The sequence below is a fragment of the Mesoplodon bidens genome (genome assembly GCF_964165515.1).
Source record: "Mesoplodon bidens genome assembly, contig: HAP1_SCAFFOLD_43, whole genome shotgun sequence".
Taxonomy (NCBI): domain Eukaryota; kingdom Metazoa; phylum Chordata; class Mammalia; order Artiodactyla; family Ziphiidae; genus Mesoplodon; species Mesoplodon bidens.
In genome coordinates this window covers 3,575,636-3,597,359 of record NW_027671385.1, presented here as the reverse complement: position 1 = coordinate 3,597,359, position 21,724 = coordinate 3,575,636, and the positions used below count along the sequence as shown (strand labels likewise).

Genomic DNA, 21,724 nt, shown 5'->3' with positions numbered 1-21,724 from the left:
TGCTCCATGGCTTTCTCATCACAGTGCTCCATGCCCTTGCATTACAATGCTCCATTACACCTCTCATCACAATGCTCCAAGAACCCTGTAATCACAATGCCCCTTTTCATCTCAACACTCCATGAACCCTGTCAACACAATATACCATGCCCATCATCATAATGCTTCAGGCTATTGTCATCACAATGAAATCATAATGCTCCATGACCTCTTTCACCACAATGCTCCAAATCCTTGTGATCAAAATGTTCCATAACACTTATCAACACAACGCCCCATGACGCTAGTCATCACAATTATCCATGGCCTTCTCATCACAATGCTCTACGGTCTTGCCATCATAATGCTCCATGCCCTGGTCATCACAATTCTCCAAATTCTTGGCATCACTATGTTCCATGACACTTCTCATCACAGTGTTACATGTTTGTCAGCACAATACTCCACAAACTTGTCATCAGAATGCTCCATGACCCTTGTCATCACAATTATCCATGCCCTTGTCATCACAAAGCTCTATGCCCTTGTCATCACAATGCTCCATGACCCCTGTCATCACAATATTCCATGAACATTTTCAGCCCAATGCTCCAAGACTTTCTCATCGCAATGCTCCATGACCAATATCATCACAATGCTCCATGACCACTGTCATCAGAACACTCCATGACACCTGACAACACAATGATCCGGGACTCTTGTCATCACAATGCCCAATTACCTAGTCATCACAATGCTCCATGACCCCTGTCATCTCAATACTCCATGAATATATTCAGCCCAAACTCCATGACCCTTGTCATCAAAATGATCCGTGCCCTAGTCATCCCAATGCTCCATGACCTCTGTATTCACATTGCTCTGTGACACTTGTCCTCACAGTGCTCCATGACACCTGTCATAACAATGTTCCATGACCCCTGCCATCCCAATGTTACACTGTCTTGTCATCACAAGGCTCCATGACACTTGTCATCACTATGCTCCAAGACCACTGTAATCACATTGCTCGCTGCCCTTGTCATCACAGAGCTCCATGACACATGTCATCAGAATGTTCCATGGCTTTCTCATCAAAATGTTCCATGCCCTTTTCCTCACAATGCTCCAAGACCCCTGTAATCACAATGCTCCATGCCCCTTTTCATCTCAAGGCTCCATGAACCCTGTCATCACAATGCATCATGCCCATCATTATAATGCTTCAGGCTATTGTGAGCACAATGAAATCAAAATTCTCCATGATCTCTCTCTTCACAATGCTCCATGACCCCATCATCACAATATTCCATGAACATATTCAGCCCAATACTCCTTAACCCTTGTCATCACAAAGATCCATGACCTTGTCATCCCAATGCTCCATGACCCCTGTATTCACAATGCTCCCTGACGATTTTCATTACAGTGCTCCATGACACCTGTCATCAAAATGCTCCATGGCTTTGTCAGCAAAATGCTACATGACTTTGTCATTACAATGCTCCATGCCCTTGTCATCACAATACTCCATGAACCGTGGGATCACATTGCTTCAGGCCCTTGTCATCACAATGCTCCATGCTCCTTGAAATCAAAATGATCCATGACCTATGTCATCACAATGCTCAAAACCCTTGTGATCACAATGTTCCATAACACATGTCATCACAAAGCTCCATGCCCTTTTCATCACAATGCTCCATGACATTTGTCATCACAATTCTCAATACACTTGTCATCACAGTGCTCACTAACACTTGTCTTCAGAATGCTCCTTGAACCCTGTCACGAAAAGGCTACATGACATTTTCATCCCAATGCCCCATGCCGCTTTCTTCAAAATGCTCCATGCAATTGTCATCAAAATACTCCACAATTTTGTCATCCAAATGCTCCATGACCCGTGTCATCACAATTCTCCATGCACTTGCCAGCCCAATGCACCCTGACCCTTGTCATCACAATGCTCCAAGCCATTGTCATCACAAAGCTTCATTACATTTGTCATCAGAATCCTCCATGACACTTGGCATCACAATGTTCCATGCCCTTGTCATCACAATGGGCCATTACATATGTCATCACAATGCTCCATGATATCAGTCTTCACAATACTGCATGACCTGTTCTTCACAATGCTCCATGCCCTTGTCATCACAATGCGCCATTCCAACTGTCATTGCGATAATCCATGAAACTTATTAGACCAATGCTCCATGCCGTTTTCATCACAATGTTCCATGCCCTTGTTATCACAATGCTCAATGACCCATGTCATCACAATGCTCCGTGAGTCCAGTCATCAAAATGCTTCATGACCTTTGTCATCACAATGGTCCATGCCCTCGTCATCAACAGTCTCTGTGACCTTTTTAACCTCAAGGCTCCATGATATTTTCAGCATAATGCTCTTTTACCCTTGTCATCACAATACTCTCTGCCTTTCTCAGCACAATGCTCCATGACCGTTGTCATTACAATGCTCCATGCGCTTCACAGCACAATGCTCCATGACACATGTCATCAAAGTGCACCATGCGCTTGCCATCACAGTGCTCCACAATCTTGTCATCACAATGCTCCATTAACCTTGTCATCACAATGCTCCATGCACTTCTCATCAATATGCTCTCTCACCAATGACATCACAATGTTACATCTCTATTCATCGGAATACTCCCCCACCCCTGTCATCACAATATTCCATGACTCCTGTCATCACAATGCTACATGCACTTATCATCACAATGTTCGATGACATATGACATCACAATGTTCCATAAGGCCTGTCATCAAAATGCTCTATGCTCCTTTTCATCAAAATGCTCCATGTCCCCTGACATCACAATGCTCCATAGCCCTTGTCATTACAGTGCTCCATGACGCTCGTCATCACAATTTTCCATGGTCTTCTCATCACAGTGCTCCACGGTCTTGCCATCACAATGCTCCATGCTTTGGTCATCACAGTGCTCCATGTCCGTTTTCATCACAATTCTCCACGTCCTTGTCATCCCAATGCTCCATGACAGTTTTCATCACAGTGCTCCATGTCCCTTGTCATCACAATTCTCCATGCACATGTCATCGCAATGCCCCATGACCCCTGTCATAGCAATCTCCATTCCTGTGTCACCACATTGCTTCACGACCATTTCTTCAAAATTCTTAATGGCCGTTGTCATCACAATGCTCCATGACCCTTGTCATCACAATGCTCCAAGCATTTGTCATCACAATGCTCCAATCCCTTTCTCTTCACAATCCTCCAAATCATTTGACATCACAATGCTCCATACCATTTTCATCACAATGGAACATGAAATATGTCATCACAATGCTCCCTGACACCTGTCTTCACAATACTCCATGCCCTTGTCATCAAAATGTGCCATGCCCACAGTCAACACAATTATCCATGAAACTTGTCAGACCAATGCTCCATGCCCCTGTCATCACAATGCTGCATGCCCTTGTCATCACAATGCTCCATGACACCAGTTCTCACAATGCTCCGTGACTCCAGTCATCACAAAACTTCATGACCTGTGTCATCCCAATGATCCATGCCCTCATCATCACAAGGCTCTGTGAACTTTGTCACCACAATGCACCATGAACTTTTCATCACAATGCTCCGTGACACTTGTTATCACAATGCTCCGTCCCTTTGTCAGCTCAGTGCTCCATGACCCTTGTCATCACAATGTTCCATGCGCTTGTCAGCGCAGTGCTCCATGACCCATGTCATCACAATGCTCCATAAAACTTGTCATCACAATGTTCCTTGCACGTCTTATCAAAATGCTCTCTCACCACTGATATCAAAATGCTCCCTCACTAGTCATCACAATACACCCACTCTCCTGTCATCACAATGGTCCATAAACCCTGTCATGAAAATGTTCCATGACCCCTGACATCAAAATGTTTCATAACACCTGTCATCAAAATGTTCCTTGACCATTTTCATCAAATTGCTACATGACCCTGTCATCACAATGCTCCCTGCCCTTATCATCACAATGCACAACGCCCTTGTCATCAAAATGCTCCATGACTTTGTCATCACAAAGAACCATGACCCTTGGCATCACAATGCTCCATGTCATTGTCATCACAATGCTCCATGATCGTTCTCATCACATTGCTCCATGCCCTTGTCGTCACAAATCTCCATGACGCATGTCATCAGAATGCTCCATGGCCTTCTCATCACAGTGCTCCATGCCCTTGCCATCACAATGCTCCATTACACCTGTCATCACAAAGCTCCATGACCCCTGTAATCACAATGCTCCATGCCCCTTTTCATCTCAATGCTCCATGAGCCCTGTCATCAAAATGCACCATGCCCACCATCATAATGCTTCATGCTATTGTCATCACAATGAAATCATAATGCTCCAAGACCTCTCTCATCACAATGCTCCAAATCCTTGTGATCAAAATGTTCCATAACACTTATCATCACAACGAACCATGACGCTCGTCATCACAATTATCCATGTTCTTCTCATTACAATGCTCCATGACTTTTGTCACCACAATGCTCAATACCCTTGTCATCACAATGATCCCTGACACTTGTCGTCAGTATGCTCCTTGAACCATGTGATGACAAGGCTCCATAGCCTTCTCATCCCAATGCTCCATGCCCTTGTCATCACAGTTCTCCACAACCCCTGTAATCACAATGCTCCATGCCCCTTTTCATCAGAATGTTCCATGACACATATCATCACAAGGCTCCATGGTCTTCTCCTCACAATGCTCCAGTACCTTGTCATCTAAATGCTCCATGACACCTGTCATCACTATACTCCATGAACATTTTCAGCCCAATGCTCCATGATCTTCTCATCACAATGCTCCATGAACCCTGTCATCACAACGCTCCATGTCCCTTGTCATCACAATACTCCATGAATATTTTCATCCCAATGCTCCATGACCCTTGTCATCACAATGATCCATGCCCTTGTCATCCCAATGCTCCATGACCCCTGTATTCACAATTCTCCGTGATGCTTGTCATCACAGTGTTCCATGACACCTGTCATCACAATGCTCCATGCCTTTGTCAGCAAAATGCTACATGACCTTGTCATTACAATGCTCTATGCACTTGTCATCACAATACTCCATTACCATTGTCATCACAACCCTCCATGAACCCTGGGATCACATTGTTTCATGCCCTTGTCATCACAGTGCTCCATGCTCCTTGAAATCAAAATGATCCATGACCTCTGTCATCACAAAGCTCCATGAATATTTTCAGCCCAATGCTCCATGACTTTCTCATCGCAATGCTCCATGACCAATATCATCACAATGCTCCATGACCACTGTCATCACAACACTCCATGACACCTGACAACACAGTGATCCGGGACTCTTGTCATCAAAATGCCCCATTACCTAGTCATCACAATGCTCCATGACACCTGTCATCACAATATTCCATGAATATATTCAGCCCAAACTCCATGACCCTTGTCATCAAAATGATCCATGCCCTAGTCATCCCAAAGCTCCATGACCTCTGTATTCACAATGGTCTGTGACACTTGTCATCACAGTGCTCCATGACACCTGTCATCGCAATGCTCCATGCCTTTGTCAGCAAAATGCTACATGCCCTTGTCATTGCAATGCTCCATGACCACTGTCATCTCAATACTCCATGAATATTTTCAGCCAAATGCTCCATCACCTTATCATCACAATGCTCCATGACCAATATCATCACTATTCTCCATTACGACAGTCATCACAACAGTCCATGACACCTGACAACACAATGATCAGGGACTCTTGTCATCCCAAATCTCCATTCCCTTGACATCATAATGCTCCATGACCCCTGTCTTCACAATACTCCATGAACATTTTCAGCCCAATGCTCCATGACCCCTGCCATCACAATGTTCAACGGCCTTGTCATCACAAGGCTACATGACACTTGTCATCACAATGCTTAAGACACCTGTAATCACATTGTCCCATGCCCTTGTCAACCCAATGCTCCATGACCCCTGTATTCACAATGCTCCATGAGCTTGTCATCACAGTGCTCCGTGACACCTGTGATCACAATGTTCCAGGCCTTTGTCAGCAAAATGCTATATGCCCTTGTCATTACAATGCTCTATGTGCTTGTCATCAAAATACTCCATTACAGTTGTCATCACAATCCTCCATGAACCATGGGATCACATTGATTCATGCCCTTGTCATCACAATGCTCCATGCTCCTTGAAATTAAAATGATCCGTCACCTCTGTCATCACAATGCTCCAATCACTTGTGATCACAATGTTCCATGGCCTTTGTCATCACAATTCTCAATACACTTGTCATCACAATGCTCCCTGACACTTGTCGTCAGAATGCTCCTTGAACCCTGTCACAAAAAGGCTCCATGCCTTTTTCATCACAATGCCCCATGACGTTTTCATCACAATGCTCTATGCCATTGTCATCAAAATACGCCACAAGCATTTCATCAGAATGTTCCATGACCCTTGTCATCAAAAATCTCCATGCACATGTCAGCACAATGATCCCTGACCCTCGTCATCACAATGCTCCTAGCCATTGTCATGACAATGCTACATTACCTTTGTCATCAGAATCCTGCATGACACATGGCATCACAATGCTCCATGCTATTGTCATCACAATGGGCCATAACATATGTCATCACAATGCTCCCTGACACCTCTCTTCACAATATTGCATGACCTGGTCATCACAATGCTCCATGCCCTTGTCATCACAATGCGTCATTCAAACTGTCATCGCAATAATCCATGAAACTTATTAGACAATGTTCCATGCACTTGTTATCACAATAATCCATGACCCTGTCATCACAATGCTACGTGACTCCAGTCATCACAATGCTTCATGACCTTTGTTATCACAATGGTCCATGCCCTCGTCATCAACAGTCTCTGTGACAATTTTAACCACAATGCTCCATGCGCTTGTCATCGCAATGCTCCAGGCGCTTCTCAGCACAATGCTCCATGACACATGTAATCACAATGCACCATGCGCTTTTCATCACAGTGTTCAAAAATCTTGTCATCACAATGCTCCATAAGACTTATCATCACAACTCTCCATGTACTTCTCATCAAAATGCTCTGTCACCAATGATATCACAATGCTACATCAATATTTGTCACAATACTCCCTCAACCATGTCATCACAATATTCCATGACCCCTGTCATCACAATGCTACATGACGCTTTTCATCAAAAAGCTCCATGACCCCTGACATCACAATGTTCCATAACACCTGTCATCAAATTGTTCCATGACACTTTTCATCAAATTGCTCCATGACCCTGTCATCACAATGCTCCCTGCCCTTCTCATCACAAAGCTCAACGACCTGGCCATCAAAATGCTCCATGACCTTTGTCATCACAAAGATCCATGACCCTTGTCATCACAATGGTCCATATCATTGTCATCACAATGTTCCATGAACACTCTCATCACATTGCTCCATGCCTTTGTCATCACAAAGCTCCATGACAAATGTCATCAGACTGCTCCACGGCCTTCCCATAACAGTGCTCCATTACACCTGTCATAAGAATGCTCAATGACCCCTGTCATCACAATGTTCCATGGCCTTGTCATCACAAGGCCCCATGACCCTTCTCATCACAATGCTCCAAGACCCATGTTATCACACTGCTCCATGCCCCTTTTCATCTAAATCATCCATGAATCCAGTCATCACAATGTTCCAAACCCTTGTGATCACAATATTCCATAACGCTTGTCATCAAAATGCCGCATGATGATCGTCATCACAGTTATCCATGGTTTTCTCATCACAATGCTCCATGATCTTTGTCATCACAGTGCTCAATACACTTGTCATCAAAATGCTCCCTGACACTTGTTGTCTGTATGCTCCTTGAACCCTGTAATGACAAGGCTCCATGCCTTTTTCATCACAATGATCCATGTCTTTTTCATCACAATGCTCTAAGACCCTTGTAATCATAATTCTCCATGCCCTTGTCATCACAAATCTCAATGAAGCATATCATTAGAAAGCTGCTTGGCCTTCTCCTCACAATGCTCCATGCCCTTGTCATCACAATGTTCCAAGATCCCTGAAATCACAATGCTCCGTGCCCCTTCTCATCAGTATGCTCCATGAGATTTGTCATCACAAGTCTCCATGGTTTTCTCATGACAATGCTCCAGGACCTTGTCATCACAATGCTTCACGACCTTGTCATGAAAATTATCAATGGCCCTTGTCATCATAATGCTTGTAGCCCTATTCATCACAATGCTCCATTATATTTGTCATGACAATCCTCCATTACATTTGGCATCACAATGTTCCCTGTCATTGTCATCGCAATGGACCATGACATATGTCATCACAATGCTCCCTGTCACCTTTCTTCAAATACTCCATGACATTCTCATCACAATGTTCCATGCCCTTGTCATCACAATGCTCCATGACCTTGTAATCACAATGATCCATGCCCTTGTTATCACAATGCTCCATGACCCCTATCATCACAATGATCCGTGACTCCAGTCATCACAATGCTTCATGACCTTTGTCATCACAGTGGTCCATGCCCTAGTCATCAACAGTCTCTGTGACGTTTTTAACCACAATGCTCCATGAAATTTTCATCACAATGCTCTTTGACCTTTGTCGTCACAATGTTCTATGCCTTTCTCAGCACAATGCTCCATGACCCTTGTCATCACAATGCTCCATGCGCTTGTCAGCACAATGCTCCATGACACATGTAATCACAATGCGCCATGTGCTTGTCATCAGAGTGCTCCACAATCTTGTCATCACAATGCTCCATACACCTTGTCATCACAATGCTCAAAGCACTTCTCATCAAAATGCCCTCTCACCACTCATATCACCATGTTACTTCACTATTCATCACAATACTCCCTCACCACTGTTGTCACAATGTTCCGTGACTCCTGTCATCACAATGGTACATGCACTTATCATCACAATGTTCGTTGACCCCTGACATCACAATGTTCCATAACCACTGTCATCAAAATGCTCCAAAACCCTTTTCATCAAAATGCTCCATGACCCCTGACATCACAATGTTCCATAACCCCTGACATCAAAATGTTCCATGACACTTTTCATCAAATTGCTCCATGACCTTGTCATCACAATGCTCCCTGCCCTTCTCATGACAATGCACAACGCCTTTGTCATCAAAATGCTCCATGACTTTTGTCATCACAAAGAACCTTGACCCTTGGCATCACAATGCTCAATGTCATTGTCACCACAATGCTCCATGAATGCTCTTATCACATTGCTCAATGCCCTTGTCATCACAAAGCTCCATGACACATGTCATCAGAATGCTCCATGGCCTTCTCAACACAGTGCTCCATTACACCTGTCTTAAGAATTCTCCATGACCCCTGCCATTACGATGTTCCATGGACTTGTCATCACAAGGCCGCATGACCCTTCTCATCACAATGCTCCAAAACCCATGTTATCAAAGTGTTTCATGCCCCTTTTCATCTAAATGAACCATGAACACTGTCATCACAATGTTGCAAACCCTTGTGATCACAATATTCCATAACTCTTGTCATCACAATGCCCCATGACGATCGTCAACAATTATCCATGGTCTTCACATCACAATGCTCCATGACCTTTGTCATCACAATGCTCAATACACTTGTCATCAAAATGCTCCCTGACACTTGTTGTCTGTATGCTCCTTGAACCCTGTCATGACAAGGATCCATGCCTTTTTCATCACAATGATTCATGCCTTTTTCATCACAATGCTCTAAGACCACTGTAATCATAATTCACCATGCCCTTGTCATCACAAAGCTCAATGACACATATCATTAGAATGCTCCTTGGACTTCACCTCACAATGCTCCATGCCCTTGTCATCCCAATGCTCTATGACCCCTGTATTCACAATGCTCTGTGACGCTTGTCATCACAGTGCTCCATGACACCTGTCATCACAATGCTCCATGCCTTTGTCAGCAAAATGCTACATGACTTTGTCATTACAATGCTCTATGCACTTGTCGTCACAATACTCCAATACTATTTTCATCACAATCCTCCACGAACCATGGGTTCACATTGCTTCATGCCCTTGTCATCAGAATGCTCCATGCTCCTTGAAATCAAAATGATCCATGACATCTCTCATCACAATTCTCCAAACTCTTGTGATCTCAGTATTCCATAACACTTGTCATCACAACGCTGCATGCTGCCTGTCATCAAAATACTCCATGCCCTTGTCATCACAATGCTCCATGACTTTGTCATCACAATGCTCCAAACCATTGTCATCACAATGCTCTATTTCCATTGTCATCAGAATCCTCCATGACACTTGGCATCACAATGCTCCATGCCATTGTTGTCATCGGGCCATTACATATGTCATCACAATGCTCCCTGACACTTGTCGTCAAAATGCTCATTGAACCCTGTCACGAAAAGGCTCCATGCCTTTATCAACACAATGCCCCATGCCTTTTTCATCACAATGCCCCATGCCATTTTCATCACAATGACCCATGCCATTGTCATCAAAACACACCACAAGCTTGTCATCAGAATGCTCCATGACCCTTGTCATCACAATTCCCCATGCACTTGTCAGCACAATGCTCCCTGACCCTTGTCATCACAATGCTCCAATCTATTGTCATCACAATTCTCCATTACCATTTTCATCAGAATCCTCCATTAAACTTGGCATCACAATGCTCCATGCCATTGTTGTCATCGGGACATTACATATGTCATCACAATGCTCCCAGACAACTGCCTTCACAATAATGCATGACCTGGTCAGCACAATTATCCATGCCCTTGTGATCACAATGCGCCTTTCCAAATGTCATCGCTATAATCCATGAAATTATTAGACCAATGCTCCATGCACTATTAATCTCAGTGCTCCATGCCCTTGTTATCACAATGCTTCATGACCCCTATCATCACAATGCTCCGTGACTGCAGTCATCACAATGCTTCATGACCTTTGTCATCACAATGGTCCATGTGCTCGTCATCAACAGTCTCTGTGTCCTTTTTAACCACAGTGCTCCATGAACTTTTCATCACAATGCTCTTTGACCCTTGTCATCACAATGCTCTATGTATTTCTCAGCACAATGCTCCATGCCTTTGTCAGAAAAATGCTCCATGACCCTTGTCATCACAGTGTGCAACACGCTTTTCATTACAACGGTCCACGAATTTGTCATCACAGTGCTCCATAAACCTTGTAATCACAATGATCCATGCCCTTTTCATCACAATGCTCCATTACACCTGTAATAACAATGCACCATGACCCCTGCCATCAAAATGCTCCATGGCCTTGTCAACACATGGCTCGATGACACTTCTCATCACAGTGCTCCAAACACTTGTGATCACAGGGTTCCATAACACTTGTCATCACAAAGCTCCATGATGCCTGTCATCAAAGTACTCCATGCCCTTTTCATCACAATGCTCCATGACCATTGTCATCACAATTCTCAACACACTTGTCATCACAATGCTCCCTGACACTTGTCATCAGAATGCTCCTTGACCCCTGTCAGGAAAAGGCTCCATGCCTTTTTCATCACAATGCCCCATGCCATTTTCATCACAATGCTCCATGCCATTGTCATCAAAATACTCCACAAGCTTGTCTTCAGAATGCTCCATGACCCTTGTCATCACAATTCTCCATGCACTTATCAGCACAATGCTCCCTGACCCTTGTCACCACAATGCTCCAAGCTATTGTCATCAAAATGCTCCATTACCTTTGTCATCAGATTCCTCCTTGACACTTGGCATCACAATGCTCCATGCCATTGTCATCACAATGGGCCATTACATATGTTATCACAATACTCCCTGACACCTGTCTTCACAATACTGCATGACCTGGTCATCACAATGCTCCATGACCTTGTCATCACAATGCGCCATTCCAACTGTCATTGTAATAATCCATGAAACATATTAGACCAATGTTCCATGCCCTTGTCATCACAATGCTCCATGCCCTTGTTATCACAATGCTCCATGACCCCTGTCATCACAATGCTCCGTGACTCCAGTCATCACAGTGCTTCACGACGTTTGCCTCAGAATGTTCCATGCCCTCGTCATCAACAGTCTCTGTGACCATTTTAACCACAATGCTCCATGAACATTTCATCACAATGCTCTTTGACCCTTGTTATCACAATGCACTATGCCTTTCTCAGCACAATGCTCCATAACCCTTGTCATCACAATGCTCCGTGCGCTTGTCAGCACAATGCTCCGTGACACATGTCATCACAATGCACCATGCGCTTGTCATCACAGTGCTCCACTATATTGTAATCACAATGCTCCATAAAATTTGACATCACATTGCTCTACGCACTTCTCATCAAAATGCTCTCTCACCACTGATATCACAATGCTACATGCATATATCATCACAATGTTCGATGAACCCTGAGATCACAATGTTCCATAACAGCTGTCATCAAAATGTTCCATGACACTTTTCATCAAATTGCTCCATGACCCTGTAATCACAATGCTGCCTGCCCTTCTCATCAAAATGCACATCACCCTTGCCATCAGAATGCTCCATGACCTTTGTCATCAGAAAGTTCCATGACCCTGGCATCACAAAGCTCCATGTCATTGTCATCACAAGGCTCCATGAACACTCTCATCACATTGTTCCATGCCCTTGTCTTCACAAAGCTACATGACACATGTCATCAGAATGCCTCATGGACTTCTCATCACAAGGTTCCATGACCCTTCTCATCACAATGCTCCATGCCCCATTTAATCTCTATGATCCATGAACCGTGTCATCACTATGCACCATGCCCATCATCATAATGCTTCATGCTATTGTCATCACAATGAAATCAAAATGCTCCATGACCTCTGTCATAACAATGCTCCAAACCCTTGTGATCACAATATAGTATAACACTTGTCATCACAATGTCCCTTGACGCTCGTCATCACAGTTATCCATGGTCTTCTCATGACAGTGCTCCATTTCCTTTGTCATCACAATGCTCAATACACTTGTCATCAAAATGCTCCCTGACACTTTTTGTCTGTATGCTCCTTGAACCATCTCTTGACCAGGCTCCATGCCTTTTTCGTCACAATGATCCATGCCCTTTTCATCACAATGCTCCAAGACACATGTAATCACAATGCTCCATGCCCTTGTCATCACAATGTTGCAAGAGCTCTGTAATCACAGTGCTCCATGCCACTTTTCATCATTATGCTCCATGAGACTTATCATCTCAAGGCTCCATGGTTTTCTCATCACAGTGCTCCAGGACCTTGTCATCACAATGCTTCACGACATTGTCATGAAAATTCTCAATGGCCCTTGTCATCATAATGCTCCAAGCCCTAGTCATCACAATGTTCCACTATATTTGTCATCACAATCCTCCATTACATTGGGCACCACAATTCTCCATGCCATTGTCATCACAATGGACCATGACATATGTCATCACAATGCTCCCTGACACCTGTCTTCACAGTATTCGATGAACTTCTCATCACAATGCTCCATGCCCTTGTCATCAAAGTGCTCCATGACCCCTGTCATCACAATACTCCATGAACATTTTCAGCCCAATGCTCCATGACCTTCTCATCACAATACTCCATGACCAATATGATCACAATGCTCCAGGACCACTGTCATCACAACACTCCATGACACCTGACAATACAATAATCCTGGACTCTTGTCATCAAAATGCCCGATTACCTAGTCATCACAATGCTCCATGACCCCTGTCATCACAATATTCCATGGACATTTTCAGCCCAAAGCTCCATGACCCTTGTCCTCACAATGATCCATGCCCTAGTCATGCCAATGCTCCATGACCCCTCTATTCACAATGGTTTGTGACGCTTGTTATCACAGTGCTCCATGACACCTGTCATCACAATGCTCCATGCCTTTGTTAGCAAAATGCTACATGACCTTGTCATTACAGTGCTCTATGTGTTTGTCATCACAATACTCCTTTACAATTATCAACACAGTCCTCCATGAACCTTGGGATCACATTGCTTCATGCCCTTGTCATCACAATGCTCCATGCTCCTTGAAATCAAAATGATCCATGATCTGTGTCATCACAATGCTCCAAACCCTTGTGATCACAATGTTCCATAACACTTGTCATAACAATGCTCCATGATGCCTGTCATCACAATATTCCATGACTTTTCATCACAATGCTCCAAGACCTTTGTCATCACAATTCTCAAAACACTTGTCATCACAATGCTCCCTGACACTTGTTGTCAGTATGCTCCTTGAACCCTGTCACGAAAAGGCTTCATGCCTTTTTCATCACAATATCCCATGCCGTTTTCATCACAATGCTCTCTGCCATTGTCATCAAAATACTCCACAAGCTTGTCATCAGAATGCTCCATGACCTTTGTAATCACAACTCTCTAAGCACTTGCCAGCACAATGCTCCCTGACCCTTGTCATCACAATGCTCCAAGCCATTGTCATCACAATGCTCCATTAGTTTTGTCATCAGAATCCTCCATGACACTTGGCATCACAATGCTCCATGCCATTGTCATCACAATGGGCTATTACATATGTCATAACAATGCTCCCTGACACATGTCTTCACAATACTTCATGACCTGGTCATCACAATGCTCCATGCCCTTGTCATTACAATGCAGCATTCAAACTGTCATTGCAATAATCCATTGAACTTGTTAGAACAATGCTCCATGCCTTTGTCTTCACAATGCTCAATGCCCTTGTTATCACAATGCTCCATGACCCCTGTCATCACAATGCTCCGTGGCTCCAGTAATCACAATGCTTCATAACTTTTGTCATAACAATGGTCCATGCCCTCGTCACCAACAGTCTCTGTGACCATTTTAACCACAATGTCCATGAACTTTTCATCACAATGCTCTTTGACCCTTGTCATCACAATGCTCTATGCTTTTCTCAGCACAATGCTCCATGACCGTTGTCATCACAATGCTCCATGCGCTTGTCAGCTCAATGCTCCATGACACATGTCTTCACAGTTCACCATGCACTTGTCATCAGAGTGCTCCACAATCTTGTCATCACAATGCTCCTTAAACCTTGTCATCACAATGCTCCATGCACTTCTCATCATAATGCTCTCTCACCACTGATATCACAATGTTACATCACTATTTATCGCAATATTCCCTCACCCATCTCATCTCAGTGTTCCATGACTCCTGTCATCACTATGCTACATGCAATTATCATCACAATGTTCGATTCCCCTGAAATCACAATGTTCCATAACCCCTGTCATCAAAATGCTCCATGACCCTTTGCATCAAAATGCTCCGTGATCCCTGATATCACAATGCTCCATGACCCCTGTCATCACAATGCTCCATGCACCTTGAAATCAAAATGATCCATGACCTCTCTCATCACAATGCTCCAAACCCTTGTGATCACAATGTTCCATAACACTTGTCATCACAACGCTCCATGACACCTGTCATCACAATACTCCATGCCCTTTTCATCACAATGCTCCATGACCTTTGTCATCACAATTCTCAATACACTTGTCATCACAATGCTCCCAGACCCTTGTCGTCAGAATGTACCTTGAACCCTGTCACGAAAAGGCTCCATGCCTATTCCATCACAATGCCGCATGCCGTTTTAATCACAAGGCTCCATGCCGTTGTCATCAAAATACTCCACAAGCTTGTCATCAGAATGATCCATGACATTTGTCATTAGAATTCTCCATGCACTTGTCCGCACAATGCTCCGTATCCATTGTCATCACAGTGCTCCCAGGCATTGTTGTCACAATGCTCCATTACCTTTTTTATCAGAATCCTCCATGACACTTGGCATCACAATGCTCCATGCCATTCTCATCACAATGGGCCTTTACATATGTCATCACAATGCTCCCTGACACCTGTCTTCACAATACTGCATGACCTGGTCATCACAATGCTCAATGCCCTTGTCATCACAATGCACCATTCCAACAGTCATCGCAATAATCCATGAAACTTATTAGACCAATGGTCCATGCCCTTATTATCACAATGCTCCATGACCCCTGTCATAACAATACTCCGTGACTCCAGTCATCACAATGCTTCATGACCACTGTTATCACAATGGTCCATGCCCTCGTCATCAACAGTCTCTGTGACCATTTTAACCACAATGCTCCATGAACTTTTCATCACAATGCTCTTTGACCCTTGTCATCCCAATGCTCTATGCCGTTCTCTGCACAATGCTCCATGACTCTTGTCATCACAATGCTCCATGAGCTTGTCAGCACAATGCTCCGTGACACATGTCATCACAATGCGCCATGCACTTGTCATCACAGTGCTCCACAACCTTGTCATCACAATGCTCCATAACCATTGTCTTCACAATGCTCCATGCATTTCTCATCAAAATGCTCTCTCACCACTGATATCACAATGTTACATCACTATTCATCACAATACTCCATCCCCCCTGTCATCAAAATGCTCCATGACTCCTGTCATCACAATGCTACATGCACTTATCATCACAAAGTTCGAAGACCTATGACATCACAATGTTCCATAACTCCTGTCATCAAAATGCTCCCTGACCCTTTTCATCAAAATGCTCCATGCCCTGGTCATCACAATGCTCCATGTCCCTTGTCATCATATTTCTCCATGTCCTTGTCATCGCAATGCTCCATGATAGTTCTCATCACAATGTTACGTATTTTTGTCATCACAATTCTCCATGCACATGTCATCGCAATACCCCAAGACCCCTGTCATAGCAAGCTCCATGCCTCTGTCATCACAATGCTTCACGACCCTTTCATCAAAATTCTCAATGGCCGTTGTCATCAAAATGCTCCATGACCCTTGTCATCACAGTGCACCAAGCCCTTGTCATCACAATGTTCCATTACCTTTGTCATCACAATCCTCAAAAACACTTGGCATCACAATGCTCCATGCCATTGTCATCACAATGGAACATGAAATATGTCATCACAATGCTCCCTGACACCTGTCTTCACAATACTCCATGACCTTGTCATCACAATGTGCCATGCCCACTGTCAACACAATTACCCATGAAACATGTCAGACCAATGCTCCATGCCCCTGTCATCACAATGCTCCATGCCCTTGTCATCACAATGCACCATGACCCCAGTTCTCACAATGCTCCGTGACTCCAGTCATCACAAGGCTTCATGACCTGTGTCACCACAATGATCCATGCCATCATCATCACAAGGCTCTGTGAAATTTGTCACCACAATGCTCCATGAACTTTTCATCACAATGCTCCGTGACACTTGTTATCACAATGCTCCATCCCTTTGTCAACTCAATGCTCCATGACACTTGTCATCACAATGTTCCATGCGCTTGTCAGCGCAGTGCTCCATGACCCATGTCATCACAATGCTCCATAGACCTTGTCATCACAATGCTCCTTGCAGGTCTTATCAAAATGCTCTTTCACCACTGATAACAAAATGTTCCCTCACTAGTCATCACAATACACCCACTCCCCTGTCATCACAATGGTCCATAACCCCTGTCATGAAAATGTTCCATGACCCCTGACACCACAATGTTCCATAACCCTGTCATCAAAATGTTCCATAACACTTTTCATCAAATTGCTCCATGACCCTGTCATCACAATGCTCCCTGCCCTTCTCATCACAATGCACAACACCCATGTCATCAAAATGCTCCATGACTTTGTCATCACAAAGATCCATGACCCTTGGCATCACAATGCTCCATGTCATTGTCATCACAGTGTTCCATGATCGCTCTCATTACATTGCTTCATGCCCTTGACGTCACAAAGCTCCATGACGCATGTCATCAGAATGCTCCATGGCCTTCTCATCACAGTGCTCCATGCCCTTACCATCACAATGCTCCATTACACCTCTCATCTCAATGCTCCAAGACCCCTGTAATCACAATGCCCCTTTTCATCTCAATGCTCCATGAACCCTGTCAACACAATGTACCATGCCCATCATCATAATGCTTCAGGCTATTGTCATCACAATGAAATCATAATGCTCCATGACCTCTCTCACCACAATGCTCCAAATCCTTGTGATCAAAATGTTCCATAACACTTATCAACACAATGCCCCATGACGCTTGTCATCACAATTATCCATGGTCTTCTCATCACAATGCTCCATGACTTTTGTCACCACAATGCTCAATACCCTAGTCATCACAATGCTCCCTGACACTTGTCGTCAGTATGCTCCTCGAACCCTGTGATGACAAGGCTCCATGGCCTTCTCATACCAATGCTCCATGCCCTTGTCATCACAGTGCTCCACGACCCCTGTAATCACAAGGCTCCATGCCCCTTTTCATCAGAATGTTCCATGAGACATATCATCACAAGTCTCCATGGTCTTCTCATCACAATGCTCCATGCCTTTGTCAGCAAAATGCTACATGACCTTGTCATTACAATGCTCTATGCACTTGTCATCACAATACTCCATTACCATTGTCATCACAATCCTCCATGATCCTTGGGATCACACTGTTTCATGCACTTGTCATCACAATGCTCCATGCTCCTTGAAATCAAAATGATCCATGACCTCTGTCATCACAATGCTCCAAACACTTGTGATCACAATGTTCCATAAAACATTTCATCACAGTGCCCCATGCCCTGGTCTTCAAAATGTTCCATGCCCTTGTTATCACAATGCTCGATGACCCACGCCATCACAATGCTCCGTGAGTCCAGTCATCACAATGCTTCATGACCTTTGTCATCACAATGGTCCATGCTCTCTTCATCAACAGTCTCTGTGACCTTTTTAACCTCAATGTTCCATGAAATTTTCATCACAATACTCTTTGACCCTTGTCATCAAAATACTCTATGCCTTTCTCAGCACAATGCTCCATGACCGTTGTCATCACAACGCTCCATGCGCTTGTCAGCACAATGCTCCATGACACATGTCATCACAATGCACCATGCGCTTGTCATCACAGTGCTCCACAATCTGGTCATCACAATGCTCCATTAACCTTGTCATCACAATGCTCCATGCACTTCTCATCAATATGCTCTCTCACCACTAATATCACAATGTTACATCACTATTCATCACAATACTCCCTCACCCCTGTCATCACAATGTTCCATGACTCCTGTCATCACAATGCTACATGCACTTATCATCACAATGTTCGATTAACTATGACATCACAATGTTCCATAAGCCCTGTCATCAAAATGCTCCATGACCCTTTTCATCAAAATGCTCCATGTCCCCTGACATCACAAAGCTCCATAGCCCTTGTCATTACAGTGCTCCATGACGCTCTTCATCACAATTATCCATGGTCTTCTCATCACAATGCTCCACGGTCTTGCCATCACAATGCTCCATGCCCTGGTCATCACAATTCTCCAAGTTCTTGCCATCACTATGTTCCATGACACTTCTCATCACAGTCTTACATGTTTGTCAGCACAATACTCCACAAACTTGTCATCAGAATGCTCCATGACCCTTGTCATCACAATTATACATGGCCTTGTCATCACAAAGCTCCATGCCCTTGTCATCACAATGCTCCATGACCCCTGTCATCACAATATTCCATTAACATTTTCAGCCCAATGCTCCATGACTTTCTCATCGCAATGCTACATGACCAATATCATCACAATGCTCCATGACCACTGTCATCACAACACTCCATGACACCTGACAAAACAATGATCCGGGACTCTTGTCATCACAACGCCCCATAACCTAGTCATCACAATGCTCCATGACCCCTGTCATCACAATACTCCTTAAATATATTCAGCTCAAACTCCATGACCCTTGTCATCAAAATGATCCGTGCCCTAGTCATCCCAATGCTCCATGACCTCTGTATTCACAATGCTCTGTGACACTTGTCATCACAGTGCTCCATGACACCTGTCATAACAATGCTCCATGACCCCTGCCATCCCAATGTCACACTGTCTTGTCATCACAAGGCTCCATGACACTTGTCATCACTATGCTCCAGGACCACTGTAATCACATTGCTCGCTGCCCTTGTCATCACAAAGCTCCATGACACATGTCATCAGAATGTTCCATGGCTTTCTCATGCAAATGTTCCATGCCCTTGTCCTCATAATGCTCCAAGACCCCTGTAATCACAATGCTCCATGCCCCTTTTCATCTCAAGGCTCCATGAACCCTGTCTTCACAATGCATCAAGCCCATCATCATAATGCTTCAGGCTATTGTGAGCACAATGAAATCAAAATTCTCCATGACCTCTCTCTTCACAATGCTCTATGACCCCTATCATCACAATATTCCATGAACATATTCAGCCCAATGCTCCATAACCCTTGTCATCACAAAGATCCATGACCTTGTCATCCCAATGCTCCATGACCCCTGTATTCACATAGCTCCGTGACGATTTTCATTACAGTGCTCCATGACACCTGTCATCACAATGCTCCATGGCTTTGTCAGCAAAATGCTACATGACTTTGTCATTACAGTGCTCCATGCCGTGGTCATCACAATACTCCATGAACCGTGGGATCACATTGCTTCAGGCCCTTGTCATCACAATGCTCCATGCTCCTTGAAATCAAAATGATCCATGACCTCTGTCATCACAATGCTCAAAACCCTTGTGATCACAATGTTCCATAACACATGTCATCACAAAGCTCCATGCCCTTTTCATCACAATGGCCCATGACATTTGTCATCACAATTCTCAATACACTTGTCATCACAGTGCTCACTGACACTTGTCTTCAGAATGCTCCTTGAACCCTGTCACGAAAACGCTACATGCCTTTTTCATCACAATGCCCCATGCCACTTTCATCAAAATGCTCCATGCCATTGTCATCAAAATACACCACAAGCTTGTCATCAGAATGCTCCGTGACCCTTGTCATCACAATTCTCCATGCACTTGTCAGCACAATGCTCCCTGACCCTTGTCATCACAATGCCCCAAGCCATTGTCATCACAATGCTCCATTACATTTGTCATCAGAATCCTCCATGACACTTGGCATCACAATGCTCCATGCCATTGTCATCACAACGGGCCATTACATATGTCATCACAATGCTCCAGGACAGCTGTCTTCACAATAGTGACTGACCTGGTCATCACAATGCTCCATGCCCTTGTCATCACAATATGCCATTCCAACTGTCATCACAATAATCCATGAAACTTATTAGACCAATGCTCCATGCCCTTGTCATCACAATGTTCCATGCCCTTGTTATCACAATGCTCCATGACCCCTGTCATCACAGTGCTCCGTGACTGCAGTCATCACAATGCTTCACGACCTTTGTCATCACAATGGTCCAAGCCCTCATCATCAACAATCTCTGTGTCGTTTTTAACCACAATGATCCATGAACTTTTCATCACAATGCTCTTTGACCCTTGTCATCACAATGCTCTATGCCTTTCTCAGCACAATGCTCCATGACCCTTGTCATAACAGTGCTCCTTGGGCTTGTCAGCACAATCCTCCACGACACATGTCATCAAAATGCAC

General features: G+C 44.1%; 1 long non-coding RNA gene across 1 annotated transcript in view; it reads right to left on the bottom strand.

Annotated features, from left to right (window-relative positions):
- Positions 1-1,339: 1,339 nt before the first annotated feature.
- The window catches only part of LOC308611479, a 678,306-nt gene continuing 657,921 nt past the window's right edge, over positions 1,340-21,724 (bottom strand). Inside the window, exon 3 of the long non-coding RNA XR_014014913.1 lies at positions 1,340-1,421. This is a non-coding gene — a long non-coding RNA (uncharacterized lncRNA). The remainder of the gene's footprint in view (positions 1,422-21,724) is intronic.